The 20813-nt window shown below is 38.5% G+C and overlaps 1 protein-coding gene across 1 annotated transcript in view; it reads left to right on the forward strand.

Annotated features, from left to right (window-relative positions):
* Positions 1-630: 630 nt before the first annotated feature.
* Positions 631-20813, forward strand: part of GLCE (glucuronic acid epimerase) — a 101196-nt gene continuing 81013 nt past the window's right edge. Inside the window, exon 1 of the mRNA XM_036243956.1 lies at positions 631-758. The gene's annotated coding sequence lies outside the window, so the exon portion shown is untranslated. The remainder of the gene's footprint in view (positions 759-20813) is intronic.

Here is a 20813-nt window from a genome sequence, read left to right on the forward strand (position 1 = left end):
GCTTTAAGTAGAAATACATGCACGAAGCAGAATAGAGTCCTTTGTCAGACCAGATGTCCTGAGTTGGGGTTTGGAAAACATGGGCATCTCAACAACGGCACCATGTTTGGGGTGGAGGGAGGAGAGGCCGAGATGGGGGGAAGGTAGTTTAGATAAGGTAACCAAAGAGGGTGCGTCTTCAACGAGGAAGATCCGAACTTCAGGCAGCGCTGTAACCAAGGGTAACAGCGCCTCTGCCTACACAGGTGTGAAGATCGACTTCTTCCCTAAGCCAGGGGTATCTATGAAGTCTGTGCAGGTCTAGACACAAGCCAAGTTCGTGACCCAAGTTACTTTCCCCCGAATGTTCACCACCTCGGACTACTTAAGGTCACTGCTACCTTTGCCCCTAGTTTATTGATGAGGGGCGGAGGAGGGGAAGAAGCTGCAGGCAGGGCAAATGACCTTTCCTATTTTACAATTGGTGCTAACAGGATCTGAGTCCCGCCTCCCACGCCTCCGCCGACAGGCTCTGGGCGCTGTCACTCGAGTCGCCGCTACCACCCCTCGCCGTGGCTGGGATCTCGCGGGAAGAGCGGCGGGCACGGCTGTGGCTCGGTCTCCTGGCTGCGCGCGGAGCGGGAGGGCTCTTCTCACACAAGCGCTTTCTCGCGGAGAGGTTGGAGCTGCGGCAGCCGCAGGCCTGGGCCGCCCCTTCTCTGCCGCCGCCTCCTCTCCCTCAGGGCTCCTCAGTCCGCTCGCCCTCCGACGCTGCCCAGGTAAGGAAGCCTGGAGCGCGTCTCCAGCGAGGAGCGGTCGAGGAGCGGGGACACGGCACAGCCGGGGCAGGCGGGCTCCCGACGGGGGCGGCTCCCGGGGCAGCGCAGCGCGGCGCTGCCCGGTGGGCGCAAGGCTTGGCGGGGTTTGAGAGTGCAGGGGGTGAGGAGGCAGTGTAGCCGGGGCTGGGCACCCAACGACGGTGTAGCGAGGGCTCCTCAGGGCGAGGGGGCGGTTTATTGGGGGTCCTAGGGCTCTTCTGGCTTTCGGGGTGGTGATGGTGTTATAGAAGGTGCCCGGTGTTCGGAATCGAGGGAGATTTATCAGGGTCCTGAGGTTCCTTGAGGGGTGTAGCGGGGTTCCGGGACAAGGGTTCCCTTTATCGGGGTCTTAGGCTCTTTGAGTGCATAAGATTCAGTTTGGCAAGGTGGTAGGTCTCCGAAGGGGCAGATCATTGGGTTGGGGGTGGGGGTCCTTTCAGTGGGAGTGGGTGTCCGTTTCTCGCTTCTGGGATGAAGAAGCAGTTTGTTAGGGTTCCGGGGAAAGGGGTCTGTGTATGGGGTCTCCGGGCTAGAGGCGATGTGTCTGCGTCCTGCAGGGGCCGGGCTGCCTTGCTGTGCAGCTGGGGGCGGAAGGGTGCACCGCAGAGACCAGCGTCTTTACTGGGGTTTTTGCTTTGCCCAGAGGGGGGCGGTAACTTGGCATGGTCTCCAGTCTTTTCGGGCGGATGGGGCGAGTTAGCGGTCCCTGGGTGATCTTGAATGGAGGGCGCGGCTCAGTAGGAGAGGGGGCATTAAGGGGCATCCTGAGCCAGCCCGGTAGACAGTCTGTCTGGCTGGTCAGCATCCCGAGCAGGTCTTTCTTTTGAGATGAGGATGTACTTAATGCTTAGTTGGTGGGTTGATTCGTTTTGTTGCCTAGTTGGAGAAATAGTGGACTTGTTCTGCCGTTTTCTTTTCTCTGCCCCAGGATCCCTGTTGGGGCGTGCTGGCCTCGCCGCTCTGGGGAACCAGAGTGGCAGTTCCTTAGGTAGGGGTGTGAACTGTAGGGTTTTTAGGAGGCGAGGGTCAGGTTGAGCGCGGAAGCCACTGAGGATGGGGACGAATGTGTAGTTATAGTGATTTTGACTTCCCTTTTCTAGGTAATCTGCTTTACTGATACTGCATTATTAAATCTGTACTAAAATCTTGCCTGAATGTTAGGCAGAGTCAAGTCTTGCTGGGAAGTGTGTTCTGGCTTTTCTAAAGCATTTATGGAGAGGGATAACTTTAAGTTTAGCCTCCATGTAACATACTGGAATTTGAAGTTGCAAAGCTAGAACTCTGCAACCGAGTCATTTGAGATTTGTAAGGGTAACTAACAGCTCTTCTAGAGAATCGTGCTTAACAGTTTTATTGTAAAGATACAGTTAGTCGTGAAACTTATGCAGAGTTCTTTCTTGGTAACTAGCCCAGACTTAGATGGAATTTAAATAAAACGACATATATATGTGTGTGTGTGTGTGTGGTTTTTTTTGTTGCTTGTTTGTTGGTTTTTTAATCTATAGGTCAAAAAGTCTGTATTTGCCTGACAATTATTCTGGTTAGATAGCTACTTTATCATAGAGGCCTGTAAATGAAGTCTGGTGTGGCAGGCAGTGGAGCCTGTACTTGTAGTAATTCTGTAATTTCAGGTAAACAGACACATTTAAGTATGCTAAAACAAAGAATTTTGCCTGCTTTAGTCTTTTTCTTTTGGTTTTAGAAGCAAATAGATTAGGGAAAATGTACTTAATTCTTGAATCTTGCAATCATGTTAAAAAATAATGGAATCCTACGTAGCAATATTTAAGTCTTTGTAGAGCTTATGTTATTTCTGTTGTTGTTATAATTCAAACCAAAATACCTGATTGATTTTTGTAGCTATCAAAACTGTTCAGCTGAGCAGATACTTGGAACTACAGCCAACCCCCCTCCCAGTCCCCAAAACGTAAACAATGCCCACCTTTGAGAACAAATAGTAAATTAAACAGATATCAATAATTTTTTTAAAGCAGCTTTTCTAATTTCTAAGTGAACATAATGATCAGTCAACAAGTATTTGATTATCTGCTAGGTGTCAAGCACTAGAGGTACAAGATTCCAGCTCTCATGTAATCTACATGGAGAGAGAGAAAACCAACAAATAAATACATAAAATAACTGAGATGCTGATAAGGAAGAAATAAACAGCATACTTGGGGTTTAGCTCACTTTTTAAAATAACCTCTGAATAATGATATAATTGATGTCTGTTGTGATAACCAGAAACCAAGCAAGATAACGATCTTCCTTCTGAATTATTGAAGGAAGATGACATTATGATCAGTAGAGTTTGAGTATTAAATATATAGTGACTCTTTGAGGATTAGCACCTTTTGTTATATAAGCATAAAAAAGTCTGTGAGAACACACATCAAACTTACCAGTGTTCGGGGGATTTTTCAAGAGAAAATTGCAAAGGCATAAGACAGCTTATTAATTTTGTGTTTTTATATTATTTGAATCTATTTCAATGAGCAGACATTACTTAAGTGTAAATTAAATAAGTCTAAAAATTAAAACATTTTGATCACTGTACAAATTTGTGAATAGTACAGTATTTATCAGGCTTTTTGTCAGTGTTGCCACTTCTACTTGTGTGTACTAGTGAAGGAAAAATGTATATAGTTCAAGGATCTAAAAATTATAGGGGTGGAGTGGGGAGCATGACAAAATAAGAAAACGACTAAATATTAAATGTTAACAAGTAAAATGTTAAAACGTGTTAAAGATGTTGGAAATGTAATTATATAAAGATAAATGAATCTTAGGCCTTCTTTCAAATCTAATTGTGTCCTAAGTTTGACAGAGGAAGTTTTTAGACTCCTTACGGAAGAATAGGGTGTGTTTTAATAGCAGTGGAGAAAGTGTTCTTATAACGCAGACTTCAGGAAGAGATTTCATTTTGTGAAACATATGCAAATCTAATTGATATGTTTTTCTTGTGAGGCATATGAAACAAAAATAGTTCTATAGTTCATTATTACACTGCTGAAAATTACAATACCAGAATGTCTTTTGAATTATCATTCAGCATTCTAGAATCATAAAGATGATATACTAAAGCAGTTTCTAGAAAGGAAATCATAAAACATGAATTCCCATCTTCACTCTGCAACTAACCATATGACCTTAGGTAATTCCTTAGTCTCTCAGCACCTTGGTTTCTGTATATAGAAAATTAAAGCAAGAGAATTCTCTGTAAATAATATAAATTCCAATTCCAAGGATTTTCTTGCACTGGTTTTATGTTGCAGATCTGCAGTATTATATGTACAAAAAGAGATAGATGCCATAAGACTAGCTAATTCTCATGATACAACTAGTTCCATATAATTTTTACATATCTAATTTTAGAACCCTCTTCCTTTTATTTTTTTATTTTTTATTTATTTTTTTAATCCTCACTCGACATTTTTCCATTTTTTGTTCAGATAGATTGGGAGGGAGAGAGAGGAAGAGAGAGAGAGAGAGAGAGAAACATCGATGTGAAAGGGACACATCGAGTGGCTGCCTCCCGCATGACCCAACCAGGGCTTGGGACAAACTGCAACCGAGGTACGTGCCCCTAACGGAAACTGAACATGGGTCTCTCTGAACCGCAGGCCAATGCTCTAACCGCTGAGCCAAACCGGCTAGGGCAGAACCCTCTTCCTTTTTTTTTTTTTTTTTTTTTTTATCCTCACCCGAGGACATTTTTCCATTTTTTGTACAGATAGAGTGGGAGGGAGAGAGAGGAAGAGAGAGAAACATCGATGTGAAAGGGACACATCGAGTGGCTGCCACCCGCACGACCAACCAGGGCCGGGGACAAACTGCAACCGCGGTACATGCCCTTAGCGGGAACCGAACCCAGGTCTCTCTGGACCGCAGGCCAACGCTCTAACCGCTGAGCCAAACTGGCCAGGGCAGAACCCTCTTCCTTTTAAAGATTTATGGGAAATACTTAATTCCAGAATATACATTTACGAGGGTAAATGATTTCCTTCTGATAATTTAGCTTTATCTGATAAAGCATTGTTGTTTTTATACCTGTTCCCTGGTTGTAGAATATTTATATGACAATCTAATGTCCTTATTTAACTCTGATTGTAAAATGAGGTCTGTAGTGGTTGACCCCCTTTAATTCGCACTTTATACTACTGTCCAGGTGATTTTTCTAAAATGCAAATCTGTTCAGTGTTTCTTTCTTAAAACCCATACTTCTTCCTTACCTACAGTATTTAGTCCAAACTATTTACTGTTATTCATCATCTGACTCATCTCTTGCCATTCATTCCTCCACCATAAACCTCAAGCTCTAACTGTACTACAGTAAAACCTTGATATAATGGACTAATTTGGGTGAGCGGGTGTCCATTAAAGCCTAAGAGCTTTTCCGAATGATTATGTTAAAAAATTGACAAATCAGGTAGTTTACCTGTCTTTACTTCTGTAGACATGTTTGTATAATTAAAATTGTGTGAAAAGTTTAATTTCACAGAAAATTTTTTGTATGTATTACAATAATTTTAAATTTATACTAAATAAGTCTAGTAAATTCATGTATTCACCTGTCACCACTAGTAAACAAATGCACACGGCTGGGGCGTGGCTTAGCCTACATGGGACCATCAGTCTGGCATTAAAACTGCTGCAGAAGGTCATGCCACGAGACAACAGAACCAGTTTTTCTCACACTGCAGTGTGATCACGTGATAATCATTCCCTGAACAGTGTCTCTTGGATTTAAATATGTAGACTATAGTTAAATATGTAGTATGTATTCATATTGGTGAGATTACTACAGTGTTTTTTCTAACATATGGCCTATTTACTAAAATTTGTTAAAAATAACAGTGAGCCCTGGCTGGTTTGGCTCAGCGGTTAGAGCGTTGGCCTATGGTCCAGAGAGACCTGGGTTTGGTTCCCACTAGGGGCACATACCTCGGTTGCAGTTTGTCCCCGGCCCTGGTTGGGTCGTGCAGGTGGCAGCCACTCGATATGTTCCTTTTACATTGATGTTTCTCTCTATCTCTCTCTTCCCCTCTCTCCCTCCCACCCTATCTGAACAAAAAATTGAAAAAATGTCCTCGGGCCAGGAAATAAATAAATAAATAAATAAATAAATAAATAAATAAATAAATCAGTTAGTTAATAACAAAAAATAACCTGTTCATTTATTTTTTTATCTTTATTAATTTTTAGAGAGAGAGAGAGAACATCGATTGGCTACCTCTTGCATGCCTCCCACTGAGGATTGGGCCCACAACCTGGGCATGTGCCCCGACCAGGAATCGAACCGGCAGTCTCTTGGTGCATGGGTCGATGCTCATCCACAGAGCCACACCGGCTGGGCTGACCTGTTAATGTAATGTAAGCATATCTTGGTTAAAAGCAGTTTTAAATTAACAGGGTGTTCATTGTCACATATGACATATGGACTAGAAATGTTGTCTGTTAAATCCGAAGTCTGTAAAATTGAGGATTTACTGTAATAAAATCAGTTTACTGAGAGAGCTATACTGTTTCCTGATTTGAGTCTTTTCATATATTTTCCCCACTGCTTACAATGCTTTTTCTTCTTCCTGTCTTGCAGACAAAAGCTACTGATTTTTCAAGATACAACTTAAAAAGCACTATCGCCCTGGCCGATTTTGCTCAGTGGTTAGAGAATTGGCCTGTGGACCAGAGAGCCCTGGGTTCGGTTCCCGCTAGGGGCACGTACCTCGGTTGCAGTTTGTCCCTGGCCCTGGTTGGGATTGTGTGGGTGGCATCCACTCGATGTGTCTCTCTCATGTCAATGTTTCTTTCTCTCTCTCTCCCTCAAGATAAATGCAAAAAAAGAAAATATCCTAGGGTGAGGATAAAAAAATATAATAATAAAAAAATAAATGAAAAGCACTATCAGCTTTTTTTCCCTCATAATACTGCTTTATTTATTTATTATTTATTTTTGTTACAGATGTTTCTCCTTTTTCCCCCATTGACCCCCTCCCCCCCTCCTTCCGCGCCTTGTCCCCAGCTTTGTTGTCCATGTCCATTGGTTATGCATACATGCATATAAGTACTGTGGTTTATCTCTCCCAACCTACCCCCTCTTCTGGGGATTGTCAGTCTGTACCCTACTTCCACGTCTCTGGGACTACCCTGTTCTTCAGACTGTTATGTTGATTATATTCCACAAATTAGTGAGATCATATGATACTTGTCTTGTTTCACTTAGGATAATACTTTTTACGTCATCTTTGTTTTTTGGTCCTCCCTGTTCCCACCCCACTATGTTATTTATTCTCTATGTCTTGTTCATTCTCTTACGTTCCTTAGTTTGCTATAATTATTTTTGTCTGTCTCCTTCTGAACTCAAAGGCAAGTTTATGTTTAACTTATTACTTTTTAAATCTCTGTTGCTTATTTTACACTGTTGGCTCTCATTACCAAGATTTGAACTCTCAATTCCAAGATTAATGTCTTCGTAATATCTGAGATGAGTTAAGCCGAAATCTCAGTGTTGTCCTATTTTTCTAAAATTTGGGGCTTTCTAAATTATCTTATTCTCTTGCCTCAATGATCTCAAACTGACATTAGATGTGTAGTTCTTATCCTCATATTTAAGATGTGAGACTCCCGCCATGGCCGGTTTGGCTCAGCGGTTGGAACGTCCACCTGCGGTCCGGAGAGACCCGGGTTCGGTTCCCGCTAAGGGCATGTACCTCGGTTGCAGTTTGTCCCCGGCCCTGGTTGGTCGTGTGTCCCTTTCACATCGATGTTTCCCTCTCTCTCTCTTCCTCCCACTCTATCTGTACAAAAAATGGAAAAATGTCCTCGGGTGAGGATAAAAAAAAAAAAAAAAAAAAAAAAAAGATGTGAGACTCCCAGAACTCTAGGAGTTAAGGGTTACTCTGTTAAACTTCCAGAAAAGTCATGCTGAATTTTGAAATTGCTAAGAGAATTATGAACTAGTTTTGAGTACTTCAGATCTTGAATATCAGTGATTTGGTAGATATTTTACCTTGGCTGCTTTCTATATGGGAAATGATTGTTGCCAAAGTGTGTGGGTTTTTATGTCCAGTTAACAATTGGTTTACATACATTGCCTTTAATTTTCAAAACAAGTCCTATAGATTTAATAACTTAGGGTCTTTATCTACTAAGAAGCAGGCTATGACTAGATCCAGCTCTGCCTTACTCCAGATTCTATGATTTTTCAAAATACTATACTACTTTCTGAATATGACTGCTTATTCGGTGTTTTTTAAATTGTTAATAAATACTTGATTTATTTTATAAAGTGAAGAAGTAGGTTGTAAGGTTTATCCATTCAGATTTTTTTAAAAAGCTGAAGTAGAGAATTTGAGATTGATTGGACTTCAGAGACCATTTAATACAACTCCCTCATTTAGCATATGAGGGAATTTGACATACACTGGAGAAGTTGAATGACTTGCTGAAGACCACACAGCTAGTTGGTTAAGAGTTTCTTTAAGTTAGTTGTGAACATTGGTGTTATAAAACCATTATTTGAAAGGAATATCAGATGCCAGATTTTCCCCCCAAGAAAAAAAAGCCTACAGTGGCCTTTAGAAAAATGATGTCAGGGATCTCAGAGTCTGAAGGACATGGCTCAGAAGATAATCCTGACTTTAGGTCATGACACATGGAGACACCTCAGTACCTCTACTCACATAGTTCCCTAATCTTGGTTTCTTTCCTTCCTTTTTTTTATTTTAAAAATCTGTCCACAGTTTACTAATCTTATGCCTGATGAAGTTATTATTACCAGTAACCATTTAAGTGCCAACCATGGGCCAAGTACTAGGGAAACAAAAAAGCATAAAGTCTAGTCACTACTCAGAAAAGGCTTGGTTTATTTGGGAGTGGGAGGCAGTATATATGTATTTAATTGAAAGGTAGTATATAAAGATGCCATGAATGATACAGCCCTAGGAGCAGAGATGCGAGAAGTATACAGTGGCGGCTAGTGGTTACAGAAGTTTCTGTGTAAAAAAATTTTATCTTATGTCAGTCTTTAAATGGAAAGTTGGAATGGTGTGAAAGGAGGAAAAGACTGGGAAAAGAACCTCACCATTTAAAATAATCTTATCCTTGCTCACTTCCCTTCAGTCACAGTGGCCTCCTTGATGTTTCAGAGGGCCTAAAACATGTTCTTCCATATATCCACGTCTCTTTTTCTACTTCCTTCACATCCGAATTAAAACATCACCCATTCAGTGAGGCCTTTACTGGCTACCTTGTTTAAAATTACAATATCCCTTTCACACATACTCTTCGTATCCCTCTTCCCTATTTTGTCTCTTTTTTGTGCCTTTTTGCTATCCAACATACTTTATATTTTTATTGTCTTTTTACCCCTACTATAATTAAGATCCATGAGGGCAGGGATTTTTACACATTTCATTCAATGCTTTATACCTAGCACCCAGAACAGTACCTGAATAAGACATTTGAACTTTAAAGCAGAAATGTGAAGCTCATTTGACCTAAACATTTCCTTCCTTTCTTCTTCCTTCCTTCTTTCTCTCCCTTCTGGCTGGCATAGAAGAGGAGGAACTTTTTATTCCATTTAAAAAAAAAATTTATAGGACTTTAAAAAATTATATACAGTAAACTACAGAAATCATAAACAACTCCATGAATTTCTATGTATATAAACATGAATCACCAACCAGATCAAGATATAGAATACTTCTAGGACCTTAGAAGCCTTTCTTATGCTCTCTCCTAGTCAGTATTTCCCAAAGGTAACCACTGTTCTGACTTTCATTATAATAGATTAGTTTTGCTTATTCCTGAACTTCATATAAAGGGAATCACATCCCTCTTCTATATCTGGTTTCTTTTGTTCAACATTGTGTCTGTGATATTCATCCATGTTTTTAGAGTTAGCAGCTTATTATTTTTCATTATTGTGTAGTATTCCATTTTATCTGTTCTGTTGATAAATGTTTGGGCTATTTCCAGTTTTAGTTCTTAGGAACAGCTGCTATGAACAGTTTTGTATTTGTTTTTCGGTGGGTGGGCATAAGGATTCATTTTTTGGCTAAATAGGAATTAACCTCACCTCTCTCTGTCTAGATAGGTACACAATTCTTTCTTTTTTTTAATCCTCACCCAAGGATATTTTCTATTTTATCTTCAGATAGAGTTGGAGGGAGGGAGAGAGAGCGAGAGAGAGAGAGAGAAACATTGATGTGAGAAAGACACATTGACTGGTTATCTCCCACACAACCACGACCAGGGCTGGGGATGAACCACAACCAAGGCAAATGCCCTTGACCAGAATCAAACACGCAACTCACTGGTCTGTGGGCTGATGCTCTGACTGCTGAGCCAAACTGGCGAGGGTGGTACACGTAATTCTTAATCCCACATGGTTCTTAGCACATACTAGATGGTCATTAAATGATTGAAGATATCATTTTTTTAAAATAGGAAGCGGGAAGGAAGAGAGAGAAAGAGAAACATCAATGTGAGAGAGAAACCAGTTGGTTGCCACCCATACACACAACCAGGTGTATGTGGCCTGACCATGATTCAAACTCCCTACCTGTCAGTATATGGGATGATGTTCCAACCAACTGAGCCACACTGGCCTGGGCAAAGATAGATTATTAACTAATCGTGTACTGTGAGATTATCTCAAACTTATTAACATATCGGAGAATAGTTTCTACACATTTCTCTTTCCTGCCTTTTTTTTTTGACCACATATTCTATTTTTTTTTTTTCCTCACCCGAGGACATTTTTGCATTTTTTGTTCAGACAGAGCGGGAGGGAGAGAGGAAGAGAGAGAGAGAGAAACATTGATGTGAAGGGACACATCGAGTGGTTGCCACCCGCACGACCAACCAGGGCTGGGGACAAACTGCAACTGAGGTACGTGCCCTTAGCGGGAACCGAACCCGGGTCTCTCTGTAACGCAGGCCGACGCTCTAACCGCTGAGCCAAACCGGCCAGGGCAACCACATATTCTTTATAACTTGTTCTCCCTCCTCTGGAAAATGGGGGGAAATATGTGCCTAAAAGAGAAAAATTAGCCCTTGCTGGCATGGCTAGGTGGTTAGAGTGTTGGCCTGCCAACCCAAGGTTCTTGGGCTAGATTCTGGTCAAGGACATGTACCTGGGTTGCAGGTTCAATCCCTGGCCCCAGTTGGGGCACATAGGAGAGGCAGCCAGTCAGTGTGTCTCTCTCACATTGATGTTTCCTTCTTTCTCCCCTACTCCCTTACCCCTCTCTCTTCCACTTGCTCTAAAAATCAGTGGTTAATTCTGAGAATTAACCAAAAAAAGAGAGAAATCAAATTTATTTCAAAATCTGAATTTCAAACCGTATTGGCTATTTTCCTAAATTTTTTCTACAATAAATTCATTTCTTTATGACAGTTTGGTTTTACTGTACATGGTATTTTCCTATTACTCTGTAGTTTGAAATTAATGGGTAGAACCATGAATCAGTTTTTTAATTTGGTAATGTATTAATAACTTATGTTTGGGGATATGTCAAGCAAAGGCTTTCTTTGATTGCCCCTTAAGTCATTTTAAAAGTGGCTTTAGTTGGTGGAGAATGCAAATGAGAGTCTCCACAATAATAGAAAAAATCTTGAGAAATATCTTCCTCATTGTGGAAAAGTTTTCAGTTCCCTTTTGAAGTGATTCCTAAGTTAAGTCTTGAAAGATTAAATAGGAAACAAGGTGGATGGGATACCCTGTAGGAAACGGACAGGTGAAAGCACACTATAGGTAGAGAATTGCATTTGCAGAAAGAGCAGGGCAGATTTGGGGATCTGCAGGGAATTCAGCGGGGCTAGAGCAGTGGATTTCAAACTATAACGTGTGTATGAATCTCCTGGTAGGGTGGGGTTCATGACTTTGGAGTTTTAGTATGTTCATAGGTGATGGGGATGTTGCTGCTTTAAGGATCACACTGTAAATCACTGGGTTATATAGCATAGGAAGCTCTTATAACCAATGTAAAGACTTTGCATTTAAGGCAGTGGCAACCCACTGAAGGATGCTAAGCATAATAGTGACTTGGTGAGATTTGTGATTTCCTAGTGGGCAACTAGTGGTAGAAATAGTCTTTAGGGGTAAACTCAATCTACATTTAAAACTATACAGATTAGTTAATGTGTGAGAATTTATAATTTACCCATTCATTAATAAGTATTCTGCCAGTAGCCGACTCAGTCCATTTAAAATAAGAGTTTGGTTATATTTATTAATTTAGATGTTATATGTTAGTTTAATAAGTTCCTTCTTCCAGGGGTATTATTTGTCCTAATAAGTATTATAATTTAACTCATAATTACATTATTAATCCTGTTTTGATGGGGTTTAATTTTTGTCCATAGTTTATCATATAATAGTTTCTGAAGTTTTATTTTTTATTGTATTGATTTAAAAATAAGCTAGCTGAGAGTGCTTATTTTGTGGTAGGAATCATCTTAATGATATGGGCTATTTTTTCATTGTCTTTCATAAATGTTATTAATTAGAAGGTTTCAACTTAATTTATATCAGCTGTTTAAATACTATATCAGTTTTGCAATATTATAAACTTAAGAGTAAGTGTGTCTGTGGGGTGTGTGGGTATAATTTTCCCCAGATTTTATAAATTATAGGAAATCATTTTAAAAACTTGGAGAAACACAAAACACAAAAATCTAATGCCTCACCCCAAATATAAGTATTGTTAGCGTTATGGTATATATTCTTCCTCTTCCCATGAATATATTTATTCATTTGTATACTGTTTATCCCCACAGCAAGCAGTGAATCATGAAGAGTTTTCTACTTTGTTAAAATTGTTTTAAAATTTAATTTTAATATCAGCATAATATTCTATTGAGTGGATGTATAATGATTTAACTATTCCCAATTATTGAACATTGTATTCCTCTGATGATAATGTTGATGAAAATCTTTGTGCATAAATATTTCTCCATACTTGATTATTTTCTGAGGACAGGAATAAAAATGTTCAGTCAAAAGGTAAGAACTTAAAGAAATTATAGATATTGACACATTGCTTTCTAGAAAGGCTATGCCAGTTTATATGCCAATATTCAATATTAGTTTTTAAAAACTTTTCTAATATTTTAAACAGAAATGGTCTTACTTTAATTTGTATTCTTTGATTATAAGTAAAGTTGAGCATTGTAAATTATTTTTAAAACAAATACATATAAAATATTTTTAAAGGTAATGAATGCCTCATATATTATTTTTTAAGGTGAAACATTTTAACTAGAATTAATAGTTTATTGTTGTAGTATTTCCTTTTGATAGATAAATTAACTTTTAATAGTTATTATAAGAACCCAAACAGTTGCCCCAGAGGTAGGTGATCACTGTTATCAGTTCTTCTGTATACTTCCAGTCGTGAGTGAGAGAGAGAAAAAACACCAGACGAATTATGGAGAACGTTCATTAAAATACTGCCCACTTCAGATGTGGTATTGTGTACTAAATTGTGTAGTAAAAATTAGAAAGGGTCTAAAAATGATTAGTATCTGGCTACTGGCCCAGAAGGAAGAAAGCAGGGTCTGGCAGTATTTGGCACTAATTTTCTATAAGACAAGTGGCCTTAGCTCTTTTTATCATTGGATCGATTCTTTCACAGTAGCACTTCTGTTTATAGTACCAATTCTATAATACTGTTCCAAAATGGAAAGTCAGGTTTTTGAAAATTAGACAGTTGATACCTGAAAGGAACTCTTTAAAACACAAAGCTATTTGGAGGTATTTAAGAGAGCATTTAAGGGAAAGTTACTTTATTCTTAGGTATTTTAGAATTTTTTTGCTTGATGGTTAAAGTTTTAGCAGAATTTTTATAACTTTGCTGCTTAACAGTAAAAGTTTAAACATGAGTAATTGCAAATGAAATTTACCATTTTCTTAAATTCTTATTTACTTCATTAAAAAACCAACCAGCCATGATATAAAAACATTTTAAAAATATATTTCATAAAGATTTTCATGCTGTCCGGTTGGTCTGGCTCAGTGGTTGAGCGTTGAGCCATGCACCAAGAGGTTGCCGGTTTGATTCCCGGTCAGGACACATGCCCAGGTTGTGGGCCCGATCCCCAGTGGCCGGCCAATCGATGTTCTCTCTTATTGATGTTTTATCTCTCTCTCCCTATCTCTTCCTCACTTTCTAAAATCAGTAAAGGAAAAAAAAAGGATTCTTTAAAAGAAAAAGATTTTCATGCTATTAGTATAGTAGTAATTTGTCTCAAACATCAGAGATCTTTGAGCTTGACTTGAATGCCACTGCTAAATAAGTAGTTGGAACAATAAGAGTTAGAGGTTTTAATTGGATTCTAAAGAGTTTTAATGCTTTACGGAAAAGATATTTGCTTTTGGGATAGATTTTTTTTTTTAAATGCCCTTGTTTCAGAAAGTAAAATCTTGGGATGACTATTGTTTACTGAATACTAACTGTGTGGCCCAGGATAAGTAGGGGTAATTAAGAGTTCCTCTTTGCTGGAATTTCTGTCTCCTATTTCAGATTAATTATAGGGCTGTAAACGCTGCTAAAGAATTTGCACCTAATAGTGGTGCAAATAGATAATCTGGATTTTTTTTAATGTTTAATTTTGAAATAGTTATATATTAGAGAATTGCAAAGATAGCACAGAGAATTCCCATATACCTTTCATCCAGCTTCCCCTAATGTTAACATCTTATATAATCACAGAACATTTATCAAAGCTTAGAAATTCATCTCGATTCCTAAAAGAATTCACCAAACTTTGATTTTGAACACCTACTATGTGTAAGAGATGTTTTAGCTGCTGAAGTATGTAAACTATTAAAAAGCAAGTAAAGGTTGCAGATAATTATAATAAACTGGTAACTTTGGTGTCACTCCTGTACAAATTCTCAGATTATTGAACACATGTATTGTTGGTACAGTGATCATGAGGAGCCAGCATGTGCTCACAGAGAACAAGTCATGCCATATTGGCCTCATTTATTTTTTTATAGGATAGGTAAACTGGTCGGTTCCTCAGGAGATACTCTAGCCATAATCCATCCAAAATTATAGCTACATTTATTGGATTTTTAATTTTGTACTAGACACTGGTTAAATGCTTTTCATAAATTGCCTCATTTAGTCCTGTTTTATAAATAAGGAAAGGGACCCCTAAGGTTATACAGTTATAAATTTGGCAGACTTTTAAGATATCTTTGTACACAAGAGAAATGTAGTCTGAATAATTACATAGGTAGGTGGATTTATAATTGATTGATGGGCGAATGTTAAAAATAAACTACAGTTTAGTGTATTCTTAGTGATATGCCTCAAGATGCTGTCTTCCCTGGTGTCCTATTTAAGATGTTTATCAGTTGCTCTTAAAATTGTGAGGGCGAGTGCTAGTATGCTTGTTATGTGAGAGAATCAGGATCCTTCCTGTACCCCCATTCCCCCTCCCCTTTCTTTTTAATCCTCACCCCAGGATATTCTTTACCACTTATCTTCAGATAGAGTGAGAGGGAGAAAGAGCGAGGGGGAGAAACATCAATATGTGAGAGACACATCAATTGGTTGCCTCCCGCACAATCCCACCAGGGCTGGGGACAGAACCACAACCCCTTGACAGAACCACAACCAAGTTTCATGCTCTTGACCGGAATCAAACCCTTGGGCTGACACTCTAACTGCTGAGCCAAACTGGCCAGGGCTCCACCCTCTTATTTTGAATAATTAGAATGAAAGACTGTATCTAAGAAAATACTTGTTATAATACTTTTATATTTGATAGGAACAAACAAAGCTCTATAATTGAATTAAAAAAAATATGCACAAATACAGTATTGGAGACCTAACAGCAGTAGGTGGGATGTTTTGTTTGTTTGTTTGTTTAAGCAGATGTGGGCCTGGATATGTCTTCTTATTTGTTTGAAGTTGGTGAGTCAGTGGCTTATTATAACTATCCCAAAGGCTAACACCCACTAAAAATAACATTATTTTGAAGCATGTTGTCCAAAACCGAGTTGATTATCTTTTTTGTACTCTCATTTAGCTTAGTATTTTCAGTTCTGTTTGTCACATTTTAAGGAGGGCATTGATAAACAATGTATTCAGAGGAGAGTAATCAGTATGAAGCAGTGTCTTGAAACAGATACTTGCAAAATAACTGAAACATTTAAGACTTTCATCCTGGGAAAAAAAGGCACTTTAGTGGGGTATATGGTAATACTTTTGAAATTGGGTAATTGAATGGTCTTTCAAATTCTTCCTGTCTCAGATCTGTGATTCTGTGAAAAACAGGAAGGGATAGCATGTGGAAAAGAAATTAAACATATCTGTTACATCTCCAGAGAATAGAAGTAGGAACAGGAATGGAAATATTGATACATAATGATGTTTTTAACAATTGAAATGAATATAGAGTGGACATTCTGTCATTGAGGCATTAAAGTATGTATTGAACAGAGAGAGTTTAATTAAGCAATTCTCTACAGACTTTTTTGTTTTTGTTTTTCATTGATTATAATTCCTCATAGCAAAAATTTCTGTTACGTACATCACTTGTTCTCAACCTTATGGTTTCATATAATATCAAATGTTAGTAATAAAATATTATGCAAATTTAAACTACAGCAGAGTATTTGACACATTAATAATGTATAAGTATCACCAGTATCTAATTCCAGAATATTTCATCACCCCAAAAAGAAACCTTGTATCCATTAAATAATCATTCCCCATTCCTCCTTTTCTCCCAGCCCCTGGCAACCATTAATTTTCTTTGTCTCTGTGGATTTGCCAGTTCCGGCTATTTCATGTAATGAAATCAAGCAATATGTGCCCTTCAGTTGGTGTCTTGCTTCTTTCACTTAGCATATTTTCAAGGTTCATCCATGTTGTAGCATGTAGTACTATGCCATTCCTTCTTATGGCTGAATAATACTTCCTTGTATTTTGTTTATCCATTCATTCATTTATTGATGAATATTTGGGATGGTTCCACATATTGGCTATAGTGAATACTGCTACTGTGAACATTTGTGTAAAATTTTTTGTTTTAAACACGTGTTTTGAATGTATCTACCTAGGAACAAAATTGTTGCATAATATAGAAATTATATGATTAACTTATTGAGGAATTATTATACAGGAGTGGCAAAAATAGCTTTGTAGTTGTGAGTATGTGAAAGTTTATTTTTGTATTATTTATTTATTATTGTATTGTTTATTTGTATTATAACTGTAAACCTACTTTTGCCCACCCCTGTAACTGTTTTCCATAGCAGCTACAACATTTTACATTCCATTAACAATGTATGATGGTTCCACTTTCTCTACATCCTTGACCATTTTTTTTTTAATTATAGCCATCCTAGTGGGTATGAGGTGGCATTTTATTGTGGTTTTGAGTTGAATTTCCCTAGACTAGTGGTGTAAAGCATCTTTTCACATGCTTATTTATATTTGCATATCTTTGGAGAGAGATCAGTTCAAATCTTGGGCCAATTTTTATCTTTTTGTTGAATGATAACATTTATATATTCTGGATATTAGATCCTTGTCAGACATGATTGTATTTTCTCCCATTTTGTAGGTTTTCTTTTTGCTTTCTTGCTAGTATCTTTTTTTTTTTTTTAATTCCTCACCTGAAGATGTTTTTCTACTTATTATTAGGTAGAGTGGGAGGGAGGGAGGGAGGGAGGGAGAGAGAGAGGGAGAGAGAGAGAGAGAGAGAGAGAGAGAGAAACATCGATGTGATAGAGCCACTTCGACTGGTTGCCTCCTATACAACCCAACCAGGGCCGGTGACAAACTTCAGCCTGGGTATGTGCCCTTGACTGAAATCAAACTAGTGACTCATTGATCTGCAGGCCAAAACTCTAACCGCTGAGACAAACCAGCCAGGGTGATAGTATCTTTTGATGCACAAAATTTAATTGTGGTAAAGTCCAGTTGATCTGTTTTTTTTGTGTGTGTGGCTAATGCTTTTGGTGTCATATATAAGAAATCACTCCCAAGCCAAGATCGTGCAGATTTAACTATGTTTTTTTCTTGGAGTTTTATGGTTTTAGGTGTTGTATTTAGGTCTTAGCTCCATTTTGAGTTAACTTTTCTGTATGTTGTGAGATAGAGGTCCAAATTCTTTTTCATGTGGATATCCAGTTATCCCAGCACCATTGTTGAAAAGACTGTTCTTTCTCTATTGGTGGTCTTGGCACCCTTGTCAAAATCAATTCATTATAGATGAATGGGTTTATTTCTGGACACTCAATTCTTTTCCAATGTCCTGTATATGTATCTTTATGCCAGTACTGCATGATTACTGTAGATTTCCTACATCTTGAAATAGAGAAGTGTGAGTCCTCTGACCTTTTTTTTTTTTTCAAGATTTTTTTCCTTTTGATTGGTTAGAATCCCTTGCAGTTCCATATAAACTTTAGGATCACCTTTTCCATTTCTGCAAAAACAACTGTTGAGGTTTTGATAAGGATTGCATTGAGTCAGTAGATTGCTTTTGGAGATATTGCCATCTTAACAATGTTAAACCTTCCCACCCATAAACATGGGATGTTTTTCCATTTATTTAGTTAGATCTTGAATTTCTTTCAACAATCTTTTGTCACTTTCAGTATGCAAGTCTTGCAGTGCAGAATAATGACACCTCTCCTCCCTCATGAACACCTCCCTCCGAGTCTTTCAAGAATATTCAATTCAGAAAAATAGTAATTATAAAAATTAGGAATAGATTTGTTCCACCCTGGCCAGTTTGGCTCAGCGGTTAGAGCGTCAACCCTCAGACTAAAGGGTCTCGGGTTTCTTCCCAGTCAAGGGCACGTGTTTGGGTTGCAGGTCCAACTCCCAGCCCCAGTTCCGGTTGTGAGAGAGGCAATCAATCAATGTGTCTTTCTCACATGTTTGTCTCTCCCTCCCTCTTTCTTTCTCCCCCTCCCTCCCTCCCTTTCACCCTGTCTAGAAAAAAATACAATGGAAAAACATCCTTCGGTGAGGATTAACACTTCCCCCAAAAGAAGAATAGATTTGTGCCATTTCTTTTTCAAAGTTTGTTCTATAATTTGTTTCATCTGTTTTATATTACTATATCTAAATTACCCACTGAAAGAGTAACAGTGTTCTGAAAATCTTCTTAAAAATCATAGAGCTTGCCCTGGCAAGTGTGGCTCAGTGGTAGAGTTTCAGCCTACACACAAAAGGGTCTTGGGTTTGATTCTCTATAAAGGGCATGCACCTGGGTTGCATGTTCAATCCCTGTTCCCAGTCGGGGTGCATATGGGAGATGCGTACAGGAGGCAACAAATCGATGAGTCTCGCTCACATTGATGTTTCACTCTCTATACTCCCACCCCTTCCACTCTCTCTAAAAAATCAATGGAAAAAATATCCTCGGGTAAGGATTAACGAAAAAAAATCCAAAATTCATTTTCGTTGTAGGGTACCTTTTGTAGTCTAGTCATCAGTTCAGATGTATTATCTCCATGTCTGTTTCAGTTAGGCCCCTTCCATCTATTAACTATCAGAAAGCCCAATTCAAACAGTATTACACAATAAGGAAATTTATTAACTTACATAACTGGAAGTCAGGGGCATAGTAGGCTTCCGGATTAGTTGGTCAGTACTTTAATGAAGATAGCAAGGATTCAGATTCTTTGCATTGTTCCACTCCATTATCCATAATGCTGGCTTTATACCAAGGCAGGATTTTCCTTGTGGTTTGTATGATGGTTGCCAGGAAGGAACATATGTTCTACAAGGAAGAAAAAATCCGGCTTCCTCTTACCAGGAAAGACACACTTAACCAGAAGCTACTAGAAAACCTTTTCATATCTCATTAGCATGACTCCTCATTTCTGAATCCATTTCTGTCAGTGATAGTCACCCTTGAGCCCAAGTCAGTTCTCCAGGTTACTGCCACGTACAGTTGTAGAATAGATATTGGAGCAAGTAGTCAAGTGTCTGCTTTGGTTGTTTTGTATTTGCTCTGAGGTTTTTCCCTCCATTCTTTTTTTGCTATCTTTCATGAATTAGTCAAAATATGTTTAGTCATGTTTTATTGGTTTAATTGTCCAGTTCAGAGCTTTCTGTTATGTAAAGTAATATAGCAAGTATTAAATATTCCTTTCTTTTTTTTTAATTAATTATTTTTGTTATAGATGTTTCTCCTTTTTTTCCCCATTGACACCCTCCTCCTCATCCCCCCACCCCGTCCCCAGCTTTGTTGTCCGTGTCCATCGGTTATGTGTACATGCATGTAAGTTCTATGGTTTATCTCCCCCCCACCCCTTCTTCTGAAGGTTGTCAGTCTATACCCTACTTCCCTGTCTCTGGGTCTACCCTGTTCCTCAGACTGTTATGTTTATTATATTCCACAAATAAGTGAGATCATGTGATATTTGTCTTTCTCTGTTTGGCTTGTTTCGCTTAGGATAATACTCTCCAGGTCCCTCCATGTCGTCTCAATGGATAAGAGATCTTTCTTTCTTACAGCTTCATATTCTTTATTGTGTATATGTACCACAGCTTTTTTATCCATTCGTCTACTGATGGACATTTGGGCTGTTTCCAAATCTTAGCTATTGTAAATAGTGCTGCTATGAACATGGGGGTACATATATTCTTTCTGATTGGTGTTTCAGGCTTCTTAGGGTATATTCCAAGAAAGGGGATCACTGGGTCAAATGGCAGTTCAATTTTAATTTTTTGAGGTAACACCATATTGTTTTCCATAGTGGCTGCACTAGTCTGCATTCCCACCAGCAGTGTACTAGAGTCCCCTTTCTCCACACTCTCGCCAGCACTTGTTGTTTGATGATTTGTTGATGGTGGCCATTTTGACAGGTGTGAGGTGATACCTCATTGTTGTTAAGCATTCCTTTCTTTAAAAGGAATGTTGGAGTAGTGAAAAGATTGGAATACTTGAAAATTTGAATCTGTATCTCCTTGTAACCAATAATTTTTAATCACTTTCACATCCAGATAATTGACTTTGCTACCATTTACATAG

Source organism: Molossus molossus, unplaced genomic scaffold, assembly GCF_014108415.1.
Source record: "Molossus molossus isolate mMolMol1 unplaced genomic scaffold, mMolMol1.p scaffold_m16_p_1, whole genome shotgun sequence".
NCBI classification, from domain to species: Eukaryota; Metazoa; Chordata; class Mammalia; order Chiroptera; family Molossidae; genus Molossus; species Molossus molossus.